Below are 15202 nucleotides of genomic sequence, written 5' to 3' on the forward strand. Positions count from 1 at the left end.
GGATTCAATAAACTCACAAAAGGTCTTCCTAAGAACATTTTCTATCATCTTATTTCTTATTTCAAAGACAACTACTTGGTCGTCTGTCAAAGATAATTTAAAATTGATGATTAAGAGGATTTACCATCTCTAGTTTCTTGTTACCAGAGGAGAAAACCAAAGATTTTCCAATAATTATGCAGATAGATTTTGGCTATCAACAATGAGGTATTATTACATTGGTTAAAGAATTCATCTAATTCTGGTTATTGCCTCTCAGACTAAATAAATTGGGGGGGGGGTACCCCATAGCACTTGTGGTAAAAATAGTGACTGTCAAATACTAGGCCACAATAAATAGTTGAGTAAGCTAAACTGACTGAATTTTGAATGTTCAAGCATTACACAACCATTTAAAAGGAATATAATATTTAACATCAAAGAAAACTACTATGCCTTTTTCCAAGTTATTTTAATAACAGAGTTCTAGGAAAGATGATGTCTTTGGGAAGAAAATTTACATTGCCCAATTCTGTGTGATTCATCAACAGGACTTGGATGCAATTCAGATTTGTTTGGAGTGAGATGAAAAGCTTTTGAAGAATTTTCTGTATAGACATACTTGATAAGATGTAAATTTTTATGTGGACTATTTTATGCACACTTAGAACAGGGAACTAGATTGCATGCAAGAAGACAACTCAGGAATCTTCAAATGAGAGAAAAGATTGAATTGAGTAGTTACACAAGATTTAGCTCACGGAAAGGATGACTGTTAAGGAAAAAAGTGAAATGAAAGATAAGTCAATTGACCTCAAGGTAAAGGAAGCTAGAATTTCTACTTACTGAGATTTTGAAAACTTTTAGAGTGGCAGGAAAGAGTAAGAGAAATCAATAATTTAGTTGTTGAGAAACTTTTGAAATATCTATTAGATACACGAAGCCAATCAGGGTTGAGGTTGTAGGTAAGGGCTGAAGGTTTAAATATAGTAGTCTTCAGAATAGAAAGACTAAAGACATAGGATTAGATGAAACTTAGGTAAGAGTAAAGAGTTAAGACCAAGGCAACTGGAGGCACCTGGGTGGCTCAGTGGTTGAGGGTCTGCCTTCGGCTCACGGGCGTGATCCCAGGGTGCTGGGATTGAGTCCCACAATGAGATCCCTGCGAGGAGCCTGTTTCTCCCTCTGCCTATGTCTCTGCCTCTGTGTGTGTGTGTGTGTGTCTCTCATGTATGAATAAATAAAGTCTTTAAAAAATTTTTTAAAGACTGGCAACTGTGTTCAGCTGGAGAGACAGTAATACAAGAGACAGTGATTGATGGAGTAAGGAGAATTCATATCTCAGATAAAAGTGAGAAACTTCAAAACTGGGAGTATTACAACTGCAGTAATTGTTGGGTTATAATGAGAGCTTTGAGTTGGCCACTGTATTTGTCAACACAAACATCAATTATGACCTTAATAGAAGCAATTCCAATGGAGTTGTGTTCCAAGAGGATTCAGAGTAAAATAGAAGGGGAGAAAATGGACAAGATGGGTACAGTTTAAGTACCTTTTTTAAATGAGAGCAGATAAGTGGAGCAGCAGCTGGAAAGGGATAAATGATATCAATATGTTTTGTTGTAAGATATTGCAGATATGTTGTTAAAGGGAATAATCTACACAAAGTATAAATTGATAATGGAGGAAGTTTCTTCCATAAGATAACCTTTGAGAGATATAGAAAGCTTAGAAACCAATTTAGAAGTAAAGAGGTTGATTTTTTTTGAGTTAACATGGTCATTTCATTTGCTATGAGAGCATAGGTGATACAGGTAAGTTCTCTGATTTCTATTTTCTCAGTGTAATTGGAATCAAGGAGAGCTTCTACTTGTGAAGGGATGGAATGATTTCTAAAAATTTGTGAAAAGAAGAAAACATCTTGGAGCTCAATTGAGTAAATGAATAAATTAGAGATATTAGGATTGCAGGGTAGTCTTGGAATGATTTATGATTTAGCACAGGCATGTTTGTCAAATAGTTGAATAAGTGGTACCTAGCAAATAGTAAACACACAATGTATTACCTACAATTAATTATGGCAATAGAAATGACAAGAAAAACAGAAAAAAACAACTGCTATCACTACTTCTACAGACTTAGCATTTCTTATATGAATAAAATATGTAGTAATCATTTGTTTTTCCAATACCTAGACCTTGAAGCATGTATTATTTATAGTTGTTTATTTCAGTGAATTGATCTCTCTGTGAAATTAAGGGTTTTTTAACCAAAATTATTGGCCATGTGGAGCTTATTGTATAACATGATACAATTTGGAATCATAAGGTAACATACTGTCCCCTCAACATACTAATTATTTAAATATATGAGTTAAAGACACCCCAGAGTACATTTAGTCTTTAAACTAGTCTTTGTGATGCCTTCTCTGGTGACAAGCTGTATTATCTAATATATTCAGTGAATAGTCTTTCTGTTACAATAGATTATTAAAATGTTTAGACTTCTATCTTTGCATATGCCCAGTAACTGTTCAGCTTTTGAGCTAATTTTTTTTTCTGAGTTGATTTTTTTTTCTTATTCAAGTTTAAATGTTTTAAATTACTTCTACCCTACATGCCAATTTCAGATGCAAAGGAGAGTGACGTTAAGATTACAGGCTTGTACTTAAACTCACTGGTGTTTGACTCTCGTTTTTTTAATTTCTGTGTTGTGTACCCTTGGACATGTTACCTAACCTCTCTGTACCAAATTTTCCTGTCTTAAGGAAGGATAGCCTGTTAAAAATCAAGAAAGGGAACAGTGTATTTACAACGGAGATTTTCTGAGTTTGTGACTTCTTGAGGTAAAGGTAGTTCTGCTTTTATCATATGGTCATTTATGATTTTTCTGTGGGTTCTCAAGGCACAATTCTCACCAACAGTCCCTCTTCATTCAGTAAATAACTAACACTTTAAATACCTTAACTTATACTTTAAATAACTTATATTTTAAATACCAAACTCAATCATTCATGATTATATCTGGGACACTTATATTTCTCCTCTTTACCCTTTGGCTTGATGTATATTTACAGGGAGAATAAATCCATAAATTTGAAGAAATCCCCAGGGGATTTTTTTTTTTTTAGATTCTATCTAGCCCCCCATTAAGTATTACTAAACCAAATTGGCATCAACCATCTGCCACCTTGTGGATAATTAATACATTACATTATTCTAAAACTAAAATATGTCCTTGGTGTGTCCCTTAAAACATAGAGAAATTAAGGAGTCAATCCCACTTACAATTGCACCCAGAAGCATAATACCTAGGAATAAACCTAACCAAAGATGTAAAGGATCTATACCCTAAAAACTACAGAACACTTCTGAAAGAAATTGAGGAAGACACAAAGAGATGGAAAAATATTCCACGCTCATGGATTGGCAGAATTAATATTGTGAAAATGTCAATGTTACCCAGGGCAATGTACGCGTTTAATGCAATCCCTATCAAAATACCATGGACTTTCTTCAGAAAGTTGGAACAAATTATCTTAAGATTTCTGTGGAATCAGAAAATACCTCAAATAGCCACGGGAATATTAAAAAAGAAAACCATAGCTGGAGGCATCACAATGCCAGATTTCAGGTTGTACTACAAAGCTGTGGTCATCAAGACAGTGTGGTACTGGCACAAAAACAGATACATAGATCAATGGAACAGAACAGAGAATCCAGAAGTGGACCCTCAACTGTATGGTCAACTAATATTTGATAAAGGAGGAAAGACTATCCACTGGAAAAAAGAGAGTCACTTCAATAAATGATGCTGGGAAAATTGGACATCCACATGCAGAAGAATGAAACTAGACCATTCTCTTACATCAGACACAAAGATCAACTCAAAATGGATGAAAGATCTAAATGTGAGACAAGATCCCATCAAAATCCTAGAGGAAAACACAGGCAACACCCTTTTTGAACTTGGCTACAGTAACTTCTTGCAATATACATCCAGGAAGGCAAGAGAAACAAAAGCAAAAATGAACTATTGGGACTTCATCAAGAGAAGAAGCTTTTGAAAAAAAAAAAAAAAAAAAGAAGAAGCTTTTGCACAGCAACAGAAACAGTCAACAAAACTCAAAGACAACCTACAGAATGGGAGAAGATATTTGCAAATGACCTATCAGATAAAGGGCTAGTATCCAAGATCTATAAAGAACTTATTAAACTCAACAGCAAAGAAACAAACAATCCAATCATGAAATGGGCAAAAGACATGAACAGAAATTTCACCAAAGAAGATATACACATAGCTAACAAGCACATGAGAAAATGCTCCGCATCACTTGCCTTCAGGGAAATACAAATCAAAACCACAATGAGATACCACCTCACAGCAGTGAGAATGGGGAAAATTAACAAGGCAGGAAACCACAAATGTTGGAGAGGATGCGGAGAAAGGGGAACCCTCTTGCACTGTAGGTAGGAATATGAACTGGTTCAGCCACTCTGGAAAACTGTGTGGAGGTTCCTCAAAGAGTTAAAAATAGATCTGCCCAATGACCCAGCAATTGCACTGTTGGGGATTTACTCCAAAGATACAGATGCAGTGAAACGCAGGGACACCTGCACCCCGATGTTTATAGCAGCAATGTCCACAATAGCCAAACTGTGGAAGGAGCCTCGGTGTCCATCGAAAGATGAATGGATCAAGAAGATGTGGTCTCTGTATACAATGGAATATTACTCAGCCATTAGAAACGACAATTACCCACCACTTGCTTCGACATGGATGGAACTGGAGGGTGTTATGCTGAGTGAAATAAGTCAATCGGAGAAGGACAAACATTATATGGTGTCATTCATTTGGGGAATGTAAAAATAATGAAAGGGAATAAAGGGGGAAGGAGGAAAAATGAGTGGGAAATATCAGAGAGGGAGACAGAACATGAGAGACTCCTAACTCTGGGAAAGGAACAAGGGGTGGTGGAAAGGGAGGTGGGTGGGGAGTCGGGGTGACTGGTAATGGGCACTGCCAGATTCTTCTGGCATCTACATCTTCTGGCATTTGATGGGATGAGCACTGGGTGTTATGCTATATGTTGGCAGATTGAACTCCAATAAATAAATATATATATATATATATATGGTTAGGAAAGTAAAACACACAAAATAAAATAAAAAATAGACTACAAAATATGACATTAATGGTATTTTTATTTAAATTCAATTAACCAAGATATAGTATATCATTGATTTCAGATGTAGTGTTCAATTATTCATTAGTTGCATATAATACCCATTTTTCATGCATGTGATGTATTAAGGGTATATTTGAAAAATTCATGTTGATTTGTTTTTATTTCTGTCATTAAGTATTTTCTGCACTGAGCAGTTTTGGTTGACAACATCATCAATATTAGAAGCAGTACTCTGTTTTTTAAAAGCACAGATGAACTGGGTCTCAACCCCAATTTTGCCACTTACAGACTTGAGCAAATCACTTAAAGTTCTTTGTGATTCAATATTTTTATTGTCTTTATTGTCCTGAGCATTATGAAGTGGAGCTTTCCTTGCTTACAATTCTTGCTTTAGTTTTTGTCATCAGCATAACCATTATTATTGTACTCAGCACCCAATGTGTATTTTGGATCAAGAGCTAAAGCTCAATAGTCAGAAACCTGAGTGTAAGTCTAAGGGGATACAAACAGTTTACCATTTTCAGGTGCCTGGACTTGTAGGAACAATTAGCTGATCATGATATCCAGCTCACTGAATGGGAAAATAATTTGTTGGAGTACTTATGTTTTTAGTTGTTCTCTGTAACAGTCATGAGGTGTAAACTGTTGTTAACCCATTATAGTGATGTGTGCAGCTATCCCCTCCATTAGTGCCTGGTCTTTAAATTGTCTGTCTCTTTACATTTTTATAACTAAAAGCAAGATAGTTATCTAAAGTACCTGTACATTGGGGAAGAAATTCTTTGTTGGGCATATTTACTTGTAGCTATTTTCTATAAATTTTCTCCTTGATTGGCCCATATTTTTATGTGTTTTCCATTCTAGCATATGTATTTAAGGCATTTTTAAACATTACTTATAATTTTAGATGAATTCACACAATCCCATTGCATGACAATGAAATGTCTTCTTAATCTGTCACTAAGATTTTTCTATCATTAATATGAACATTTAAAATTTATGAAGTAATTTACCAATGATAAATATGCAGAGATTTTTGGTAAGAAAGTATCACTATCCCAAGTTTTATGCTTCTGATATCAGAAAAGCCCTTAGCCCTGAGCTGTGAACCAGACTTGGAGAAGAAAATCCACAAAGCCAGTTGCCACCACTGGAATCCTGCAGAAGTACTGCAGGGAGTGGTAATGAGGTAAAAAGACTGTGAGGTATGGCGCATGGCTGATGTGGAAGGCCCTATTTCAAGTGCAAGAGAAGATCAAGCAGGCAGAGAGTGAATTCTTCCTTCCTCTGCTTTTTAATTCTATTCAGGTCCTGAGTGGATTGGATGATACCCATCCCCATCAGAAAAGGTGACATGTTTTCCCCAGTCCACCAGTTCAGTTGCTAATTTCATCTAGATACATTCACAGACAAATTCAGGAATAATATTTAATCTGGGCACCCCATGACCTGATCAAGTTGATTGGCTCATATGGTATTTAAAAACAGAATAATATGATAGGCTTGGAGCTCAGAGTCCATAGGGAAATACCTGGCACAAGTTTGAATAGATGTAATGTGAATTTAGGTCCCTTCCACTCTTCTGGCATCTACGCACAAACATACATCTCCCATGATGCCAATAGTTCTACTGATTTTGTTAAATTGAGATTGAATTTTTATATTACGATAGTAAAAATATTTACACTAAAGTCTTTAGTTGCATTTTGTTATATTTCCTTTAAGATGGCATGTTATTGTTTTTTCCAGAATAAATCAGGTCTTGGGGTAGTTTATTTGCTTAATTTATTTTTTTTCTGCCGTATGTATCCATTCCCTTTTGATAAATATCCCCTGGGTATTGTGACTGCTTTAGAATTCTCCTAATCTCTTCTTTCTGAGCGATCTCTTCTGTAGCTTGTCTTCCTGCTCCCATGTACACTATATCTGCTTGCCTGGAACTTAGCTGCACAGAGCTCCTCCTGAGAGGTTTCTCCAACATTAACTTTTCTCCTTGTACCCCCACCCTCACCCGGATGTCTGTATTCCAAGCTCTCCTCTTTCTGTTTTTTTTTTAAAGATGTTATTTATTTATTCATGAGAATACACAGAGAGGAGAGAGAGAGAGAGGCAGAGACACAGGCAGAGGGAGAAGCAGGCTCCACGCAGAAAGCCCAGTGTGGGACTCAATCCGGAACTCCAGGATCACACTCTGGGCCAAAGGCAGGCCCTAAACTGCTGAGCCACCTGGGCTACCCTGTTTTTGGTTTTGGTTTTTTTGTTTTGTTTTGTTTTGTTTTAAGATTTTATTTATTGGTTCATGAGAGACACACAGGGAGAGGCAGATACATAGGCAGAGGGAGAAGCAAGCTCCATCTGGAGAGCCTGATCTGGTATTTGATCTCAGGACCCCTCCCAGGATCACTACCTGAGCCAAAAGCAGATGTTCAACCACTGAGCCCCCCTACAGTACTTTAAATGGAACCATTAAATGTGTGTCATTATGGTCCAAGAAAAGTTCTCAATTATTTTTAGAGTGTACATATTTTATTAATTCCATTTCACTGCAACAAAAATATTGTAAACTAATTCTCCAACACAGTTTGCTAAAATACTGCAAAATCCATATTTTCTAGCCATGAAAGAATTGAGTGTGTCAAGAAAAAAAAAAGGAGGGGGAATCTCTAACTTTGAAACCACCTGATAATTCACAAATTCTCACAGCTAATTAGAAACTGAACATGCAGTGAAGCTTGTGGTTTTATGGTATAGATTCAAGAAGGCCCCACTTACATCCCAAAATCCCATTATTCCACTTTGGATGGTCCATCCACTTAGACCTACACTATCAAGCTCATCGTCCTCATTCACCTGGTCTCCATACCTACAGTGTTGCTCTTCTCCAATTATTCCCAATTATTTAACTTTTCTAAAATCCAGGTCTGGTCATTTTATCATCATTTGTAAATACCTAGAGCATAAAAGGGCAAGAAATGAGGGTACAAAGTGAACCTGGAAGGAGAGGCCATTGGAACATTTCCCTCCTGTTTGGCCAACCACCTGAACTTTGCTTATCATGTTACTGTTCTGTGGCATCATATCCTTGAGCAAAAGCTCTGGACCTACCCAGGCTCCAGTACTCGAAAGAAGGTAGCATCTAGTCATTCATTGTTCAACATTGAGATCTCGGGTCTCCTCTCAGCCTCTTTGTTGGGCTGAACTCACATGTCATAGGTAGAACTGATGTGTCCTTATTAGCTGCACCCTTTCTACATGAGGCTCAAAACAATTTGTGTATTTTATTACAACTATTTCCACAAAGTGCACCTACAGATCAAATTCCTTAGGGCAGTAGGCATTTGTTATTTATATGTTAAATTCATTAGCAGTTTGTTATTATTTTTATTATAATATGGCATTGGGTATGTTTTTTGAACAAATGAAGGATTGGTTGTTTGATGGTCTTCCTCTGCCTGTTTGAATAATAAGCTATATACTTCAAATCTCAGCTCTGATGCCACCTTATGCTGGAAAGCTTCACTATGCTCTCCTCCTCTTGGGGTTAATATTTTTCTCATAGTACCTTCAGCCACAATGAACTAATGATTTCAGAGAGGAAACAGCCACTGGATGTATTCAGGTTTGGAACCTAAAGAACAAAATCACCATAATTTTAAAAAGGCCAACAAATGGGTGATGGGCACTGAGGGGGGTACTTGATGGGATGAGCACTGGGTGTTATTCTGTATGTTGGCAAATTGAACAGCAATAAAAAATAAATTTATTATTAAAAAAAGGAAAAAAAAAAGGCCAACAACTGGATTGTTGCAGTAATGATCAGTCATGTTAATATGTGCATCATTCCCAAGATTTGTCACTTATACTACCACCATACTGCAAGGACAAATTATTAAAATAGATCAAAGTCCAATGTTTTATGTTTTATTTTTATGTTATTTCAAATTTGCAGGAAATCACTGATTAAAATAATAATAGTATAATTAAAACTCATATACCTTTTGCCTAGGTTCTCCAATATCTTTATATCCATTTACATTATCATTTCTCTCTCTATTTATCTCTCTCATCAGTTACACAGCTTATTATATTGTTTGTAAATATTTTATTATGTATTTCTTAAGAATATGAATATTCTTCCAACGAATCACAGTGGAAACTTCAGAAAATGTAACATGGATACAACACAATTATTCAAATATTTTGAATGCAGAAGTGTAAAAATGAAGAGCCTTTCAGTACAAGGAAATGATTCCTCCAAAAGACTGAATAGGTGATAACGCAGCATGGTGTGACAATCTGAGGAAAAACATTGGGAGAGCATACAAAAGTTTTCATTTGTAGAGTGAAGGGAAAAAAAACATTAATACAAATGCTTTTTACTTTAGAGTTTCCTGAAAGACAGATCCCACATTCAACATTTTTTTTAGACCCCTTGTGACATCCTTATTTCTAAGACTATAAATTAAAGGATTTAGAACAGGAGTGAGTATGGTGTAAAAGACAGATACAATCATGTCCTTCTCAGGGGTGTGATAGGAGGTGGGGAGCATGTAGGTGTAGACAGAAGCACCATAGAAGGAGATAACCACCATCATGTGGAAGAACAAGTGGCAAAAGCCTTCTTCCGTCCCTCTGCTGAGTTCATCCTGTGGATGGTAAAGAGGATGAAAGAATAGGAGCTTAAAATGACTGTCACAGTGATGAAGAGCATGAGGACACAGCACAGGTACATGAGTGTCTCATAGAGGGAAGTGTCTGAGCAGGAGAGCTTCATTACAGCAGGAACCTCACAGAAGAAATGGTGAATCTCTCGGGATCTGCAGAAGGGGAAGGTCATGGTGACAGGAGTGAGCATAAATCCATCTACAGATCCCAAAATCCAGGAGGAAGACACCAAGAGAAGACACACTCTATGGTTCATGAGGATAGGATAACGGAGTGGATGGCAGATGGCCACATAGCGGTCATAGGCCATGGCAGCTAGAAGAAAAAATTCTGAACCTCCTAGTGTCAAATAGAAAAACATCTGCATCCCACATTCAGGGGCTGAGATCTTATTCACACCCATGACCTGGTCCATGAGCATCTTGGGCACAGTGACAGAAATGTACATCACGTCCATGAGAGACAACTGGGTGATAAAAAAGTACATGGGGGTGTGGAGGTGAGCATCACAGTGTATCAGAAGGATCAGGATGGTGTTTCCAGAGAGGGCCATCAGGAAAGCCATGAAAATGACCACACAAAGGACAGCTGGGTGTTTGGATTGACTGAAGAGTCCCACTAGTTCAAAATCTGATCGTACAGTATAGTTGGCCATCCAAGTAGTGTTCTCCATTGGTTTTTACCTGGTTCACCAAGGAGAACCTTGGAGTTAATAGATTACTCATGAGATATGACCACCTGAAGTAAATGTTAGTGAGCTTGTATGTGTGTAGGGTGTGTGTGTGCATATATATGCTTGTGTATATATGTTTGCATACATTATATAGTGTATATGCCACTATAATAGTGAATGAAGTTCTGCTCCTTTTTATAACAGACCCACCAGGGTATTATAGTAAATGAAATAAGTCAGACTGAGAAAGACAAATATACATAATTTCACTCATATGGAATCTAAAAACACAAATGAATAAATAACAAAAATAAAAACAGTATGAGACCTAGAAATATAGAGAAGAAATTGATGGTTACCAAGGAGGAGTGCTATGGGGTGATGGGCAGAATGGGTGACAGGGAATGGGATGTACAGTCTTCCAGTTATTGAATTAATAAATCACAGGAATAAAAGACACAGCATAAGGAATATAGCCAATAATATTGCCATAGAATTGTATGGTAACATATGGAAGCTACACTTGTTGTAGGCATAGCATAACATATAACTTCTTGAATATCTATGTTGTATACCTAAAACTACTGTAACATTCTTTGTCAAGTACATTTAAAAATTTTTTAACTATTGCTAATCTACAATAAGGTTGCCTCAGTTCAAAGTCATGAAGTTTCCTGATGATAGTATTTATCAATGAGTATGGAAATTTTCAGAATTGCTCCCATATAAAAACACATGCAAAAACATGAATCATTGAAAAAAAGAAAAGAAAATCTCTTATTTATTGACCTTTTTGGTTATGAAAGTCAAAATTGAATCAGCTTTTCTGGTGTAAGGATCTAATTGGTTCTTAAAAAATCCTAGAGATACATTCTATTTAAGAAAGATTTAGAAAATAGTTGAAACATAGCTTTGGAGGATATTTATACCAAAAATTTCAACCCCCATTGTATGTACAATCAAGCCAGACTGTGATGCTCTGTGGTTGTGCAGAGTGATCCATGCACCCGTAGCAGCAGATCAGGGTCTTCACCAATGACTAACACCTTAGATATCCCAAGGCCATTGATTTAGGAGCTCTAACTTTGAGGTTGTACTGTGTGGGTTCAGATTATCCTCTATCCACAATTCTTTTGTCCACTTTACAGAAAAACAGGATAAGAAGGTTAGATCTCAGGTGTGTTCAGGATATTATATTTTAAATGATATAAAATAATGAAAGTGCTTGGAACATTACCAGTTACACATGAATAAGCACATATATTCTTAAAGAGTTAATATCTATAGTCACACAAAATCTATAAGAGGTGGAAAGCATAGTTTGTGTTTTATAAGATGGATTACTTCAGTTTGCCAGTTTTAGTATTTATTCATACACATAAGAATTGAGATTTGATCATTTCTGCAGTCCCAGACTTTATACACACACACACATATATATATGTGAATATATAAATACAAATAAATATACACGATATATTTATTATTTTTACCCAGTTAAGTAGATCTTTATGGAAAATCCTATCTTAGGTCTATCTAGTACATGCTTCTCCAACTTCATCTACTTAAATCTACCATTTGTTCTAAATCTCAGGAAGAAGAATCTAGGTATTAACAAGATCATTGCCATTTACAAGGCAAGGCTCAATTTCCTTGAAAAAAAATGCTTACTATAGACAATAAAGTAGATTATGTTTGTAAAAACAACGGAGTTGCAAGGAGTAACACTGAAGAACACTGAGCTTGTCTTGGCTATAATAGAACCCTCCCCTCCAATCTCACTACAGAAAGCCTGAAAGTATATGTGTTAAATGCTGATAACAAAAGAAAAATTAAACTGATTGTGCTAAAGGAGGTCACGGTCCATCTAGTCAAGCAAAAATACTGTGCCTGTGTGATTAGAGTAGAAAATTAAACTAGCTCAAAATAAATAAGAAAGCACAGCAGAAGTAAAACATATCTGCTCTTTCTGCAAAGGATAACTTCTTTTCTATTTTCACTTCTAGAGAACAAACATTTACAACTTCTCAATTACTGACATATTAAATGCTAAATTGTAAAACTCCTTAACAACAAAACAAGAAACATTGGCTCTTCTCTCTAGGAAGAATTTAGGAATGGTTATGATACAGGGATATTTCAGGAATAAATTCTGACTTTCAAAACACTCTATGCTCTTGTCATGATTCCAAAGACTATTACAATATTCAGCTTATTAATAGTCCCAAGTTCTGGGCTGCTAAAGTAGTGGACAATACCAAAGATTAATTTGATGTCTTAATATAAATCTGGTACACATTGCATCGAAAGATGTAATCTTATTCTCATTTTCCACCCCCACTGCCAGTGCCACTGGCCCATGAAAGCTGACCTTTGTGCAAAAGTTTAAAACACCCTAATTAAAATCAAAACATACCTGTTGTCCCAGTTAATGTTTGTGGCCAAATGAAGCAAATCTCTGCTGCTTTTGGGTAAATGGGAATCAGTGTGATCAAGCCCCTCTGAGCAGCTTACCTAGCACACCAGGCAGACAATTGAATGCTGTTTATATCATGCAAAGTAGCTGGCCACCTGCTCATTCTTATTTTCGCTAACCAGTTGATAGAGTTTGACGTAAACAGAACAGTGAATATTTAAATTGCAGAATTATTAATAGTGGTGGTAGGGGCACCTGAATGGTCTGTGGTAGAACAAGTGACCCTTGATCTTGGGGTTGTAAGAACCCCATATTGGGCATAGAATTTACTTTTGTTTTAAACAGTGGTGGTACAATATCAACTCTTTACCTGAAGCTGACAACATCCCAGAAATTGTTCTATTGTTCTATATCATTATATATTTTACCTTCCCCAGGTGTCAATGAAGTATTTAATTATCTTATCTTCTCCTTTTTACAAAATAAGTAATTCAAATTCCCAGGGGAAGCATTGTAACATAAGATTAACGAAAGAGCAAACTCTTGGAAACAAAGCAAAACAAAACAAAAACAGGGGAACCTGAGTGGCTCAGTCAGTTACGCGTCTGCCTTCAGCTCAGGTCATGCTCTTGGGGTCCTGGGATTGAGCCCCAACTTAGGCTCCCTGCTCAGACAAGAGTCTGCTTCTCCCTCTCCGTGTGGCCCTCCCCCTACTCGTGCCCTCTCTTGCTCTCAAATAAATAAAATCGTAAACAAACAAACAAACAAACAAACAAAAAATCCACACCATTGGTGTAACTGCCTCACATCATACAACTCACCTGAAGGAGGATTTCTGTCACAGTCTCAAATCATGTGATGGAACCCAAAGCCTATAATGTTGCCTTACCTCTCTAGACACTATCTTCCCTCCACAGTCTACAATTTAGGTATTATCACCCACTGTCACTTGCATCTAAGAAACATCAATATAATTGAGACATTTGTTTCAGTTTTCGAACTACCAGAAATAATGCCCACACAAAGTAAAATCAGCCTCATTTCTTCTATAAAATTTCAGCTTCAATAAAACAAGCCTATTACTCAATAACGTGGGAGGCATGCGTATTCTCTTGTCCATACATAAATGGAAATCAAAAAGCCATTTCCAGGGCAGCCCAGGTGGCTCAGTGGTTTAGCGCCACCTTCAGCCCAGGGCATGACCCTGGAGACCCGTTTCATGCCCCCTGCATGGGGCCTGCTTCTCCCTCTGCCTGTGTCTCTGCCTCCCTCTGTGTCTCTCATGAATAAATAAATAAAATCTAAAAAAAAAGCCATTTCCTAGTATGCTTCAGTAAATTATTGCTACCTGAAAGATTCAATCAAAAACGGACAATTAAGACTACACTGATCTTGAGCACTAGAAATGTATGGAATTGTTGAACCATCATAACATAAACCTGAAACAAATATAATGCTGTATGTCAATGATACTTGATTTTTTTAAAAATCACATTTGTTTTTCTTCATAAAAATAGATGACAGGAAAATTAGGGAAATATGGTCAAGAATTAATAGCATGTATCAAAAGGAGAACAAGTCAAATCATCAATTACCCTTTTGCTCCTGCAATTCTTTCTATAGGATTTAACTCAGCATGAGATGACACTGCAGCCCTTATCCATCTGGGTAATGGAGTATGACTGTGGTTGACTGTATAAACAGGACAGTGACATCATCCTGGTTTCACTATGTCCATTATGGGAGTTGATGAGGTTTGCCATTGATAAATTCCTTCTGGGACTTTAAAAAAAAAATGCAATTAAGAGACTTAACAACAACAACAAGGTAATAGGTATCTCTTTCACACTGTTCTGCTTCTCTCCTCATGTCTTTTTAAAATGTTTTCTTATTAACTGGAAATCTTGACCAATAGTAACAGTAATCTCAAATTTCACCATCATCAATAAATCTCATCTGCAAGATGTCGGTTTTATATGTGGTCTTAGCCTTTTTCACATTATAAAATATGTTCTTTACAAAGTGTATATCTATCCTCATTTAATTTTCAAAAATATTGCCTGAAGTATTAATGTACTTATCTGTTTCTTATCTGGAAGAAAAGAGAGTTGCATCTGCAACTCAAAAACTAATGTGTTGAGGATAGCACCCCTATCAGGGCTGGAATTGAGAATAAAATTGAAGGGGTTTCCTTAACATTTTATCTCAATCACTCTTCATTAGATTACTGAAAAGTATAGATTATACATTTTCTTGTTACTCCGTTGTAATCAGTGTTGCT

General features: G+C 36.4%; 1 pseudogene; it reads right to left on the bottom strand.

The window, feature by feature from the left end:
• Positions 1 to 9543: 9543 nt before the first annotated feature.
• On the bottom strand, positions 9544 to 14790 carry LOC112642019 (olfactory receptor 2T29-like; annotated as a pseudogene).
• Positions 14791 to 15202: the final 412 nt, after the last annotated feature.

Source organism: Canis lupus, chromosome 14 (assembly GCF_003254725.2).
Source record: "Canis lupus dingo isolate Sandy chromosome 14, ASM325472v2, whole genome shotgun sequence".
Lineage (NCBI taxonomy): Eukaryota > Metazoa > Chordata > Mammalia > Carnivora > Canidae > Canis > Canis lupus.